At 37.7% G+C, this 3,039-nt stretch overlaps 1 pseudogene; it reads left to right on the top strand.

Moving 5' to 3' along the window:
• Positions 1-290: 290 nt before the first annotated feature.
• Positions 291-1,010, top strand: LOC103730685 (annotated as a pseudogene).
• Positions 1,011-3,039: the final 2,029 nt, after the last annotated feature.

The raw sequence follows: 3,039 nt of genomic DNA on the forward strand, positions 1-3,039 counted from the left end.
TTGTGAAGTATATGAGTAATATATATTAAATTAATGACATGTTTATTAAGGCATTAGAGAATACTAGATAACATCCTTTTAATAATAATTACTAACTATTCATTTATTTAGAATAATTTTCTGATCCTCATGTAAAGTCAGATGTAATGAATAAATTATATACAAAAAGTTAAAGCAAGGAAGGAGGTGGGGAAAAAGTAAGAAACATTACTACTGGTTGAGAAGGAGCCTTGAGGCCAGGAGGCCACAACTGAAGAAAGAGAACTAGACCAGAGGGCTGAGATTATTTATTTAACTTCACAAGTATTGCCACAAAGAAAACTGAGTCTTTTTGAAACAGTTCAGATAATGAAGAAATCTGTGGAAGAAGGAAAAATAGATGATGTCATTGAAGAGACAGTTACAGATTTTCAGGAGGAAGAAAAGAAATCTTTTGACGAACAGCACTCAGAGAAATCAGAAGCAGCTATGCCCCCGTGGGTGGACAGTAACGATAAAGAAACAATTCAACAACAAATCTTAGCCTTATCAGCGGACAAGAGGAATTTCCTTCCTGAGCCTCCAGCTGGTGTGCAGTTTAATTTCGACTTTGATCAGATGTACCCTGTTGCCATGGTCATGCTCCAAATGATGAATTCCTGAGCAAGATGAGATTCGCCCTTGTCCCCAAACTTGTGAAGGAGGAAGTGTTTTGGAGGAACTACTTTCACCGCATCTCTCTGATTAAGTAGTCAGCCAGGTCACTGCTCTGGCAGCCCAGCAGCAAGCTCGGGAAAGGAGGATCAAAACAACAGTACAGATGATGATCTGCCTCTTACAGGCAGTGCGGCCCCCAAAACCCTCTCACAATCGCAAATCTCGGCTTAAAACTCAAGAGGATGAGGAAGAAATCTCTACCAGCCCAGGAGTTTCTGAGTTTGTTAGTGACACATGCGATGCCAGTAACTTATTTAAGGAAAGAAATGGAAGAATTTATTCTTGACAAAAGCAGGAGGAAGCACCTGCATTAGAAGAGGATGCAGTCAATTGGGGAAAGGAACTACAGCAGGAGCTTCAGGAGTAGGAAGGGTGACCGAGCCTGAGAAGCAGGGTGAGAACCAGGATGAAGAAGATGCTTCAAGGAGGAGAATAATCTGCCACCTGAAATTCAGGAATAATCCTTAACATTCGGCAAACTGACATTAAATGCTGATGCTTATTGAATCAGAAGACAAAGGGTCGCTTTATGCCAGTGAAAATGATTCTTTTTTAAGCTAAAATTTGTCTCAGAAAGTACATAGAACAGCTAGTCTAATGATCAAAAGAGGATATTGTATGCAATATTTCATAGAAATCAAATTAGAGAGGTTCTTAAAAACAGTAGAGTTATCTTTGCCAAGGAAACACAAGTCAAATACTAGTAGTGTTTTCCACAAGGTCAGTACCATAACTTATTCTTTAGTCATGGGTTTCTAAGCATATGCATCCTCATTGCCTTTTTGTTGATACATTGTAAAAGAACTTAAAGGCTTACTATCAGAATGACCAGATTATACCTAAGAACTCAACAGGAAGCACTTTCAGAACTATTTTCTTCCCAGATATATTCTAAAATTCTATCTGAAAGTCAAAAGGTAAGATGATTAAGTTCGTTTGAATGATATAAACATCCAGTTTGACATTAAGACTACTATGCAGGGCTGATAGTAGGAACTTACCTATCATACACAAAGCCCTGGGTTTCATCTCTAGCACCTCAGTTAGAAAAAGAAAACAGGCAGGGACTAGAGAGATGGCTAAGTGATTAAGGGCACTTGCTGCTCTTTCACAGGACCCTCATTCGGTTCCCAGCGTCAGGTGGCTGACAGCAACCTGTAACTCCAGTTCCAGGAGATCCAGTGCCTTCTTCTAGCTGCTTCAAATAATGCACTCATATACACATCATTAAAAATAAAATAAAAAATTCTTTTTAGAAAAGCAAGAAAGATTCATTGATTTCTTTAAAAACATTTTTTCCCTGGAGACCTCCCTCCCTCCCTCCCTCCCTTCTCTCTCTCTCCTTCCTTCCTTCCTTCCTTCCTTCCTTCCTTCCTTCCTAAACTTTCTTTCTTTCTTTCTTTCTTTCTTTCTTTCTTTCTTTCTTTCTTTCTTTCTTTCTTTCTTTCTTTCTTTTCTGTAAACTATACCACAAATTGAACTTCCTGCTTTTTGTAGGAACTGGGGCCTTTGGTCCTTTTTGTATTAATAACCTTTAAGAAACCTGTTTACTTAAGGTTTGTTCTCATTGTAATGGTTGTGATGGATAAATGTCTTAATTAAGCTGTTAGCCTTTGTAGAATTCTCTTCCTCTGAGTACAATTTGTAGAACTTGATTAATCCTTCTTGTATTCTGTTATGCCAACAGATACCCATTCATAGAATATGATCATTTTAAAAGAGCAAGGTGGTTTAATCTTAGAAAACTTCCTAACCATTTACCTTTCATATTTTTCACAAAGCCTTTATTTCATAAAAGGTGAAACAAAATCAAAACATTTTTAATAAGAAAAAAAGAAACTGATATTAAATATATGTGTGGTAGCACACTGGTTATTTTGTGTCAAGAACAATCTAACTATTCAAGTATAATTTTTAAAGCCTTTGTGGGATAAAGAAAATAATACTAAATTAAGAGAACATAACTAGGCCTATCACTTACCTTAGACACATGACTGAGTCTTTGCTCGTGTTAGTCGCGTATAAATATTGAATAATATCGCATGCTTTTCTGGATATGGTCATGACGAAAACACTAGAAGGGCCTAATTATTTCTCGTGGGTAACAGAGTGTTATCTTTACCTAAATGACATTCCGGCTGAGACATTCTATCTCCCCCAAAACACATGTGACAGAGGAAACCGGCAATTGCTTATTTCATCAGTAGCCTGTGTGTTGTATGACTTTTTCTGGGAGATGTGAACAGAAGTCTAGGCAGTGCCCTAGACAGGGCACCAACAACAGTCCAATGGAATGACCTCACTCGTCTAGCTTGGTGAACAAATGTGTTTATTGGGGTTACT

Source organism: Nannospalax galili, unplaced genomic scaffold (genome assembly GCF_000622305.1).
Source record: "Nannospalax galili isolate Female #2095 unplaced genomic scaffold, S.galili_v1.0 scaffold52, whole genome shotgun sequence".
In the NCBI taxonomy this organism is placed as follows: Eukaryota; Metazoa; Chordata; class Mammalia; order Rodentia; family Spalacidae; genus Nannospalax; species Nannospalax galili.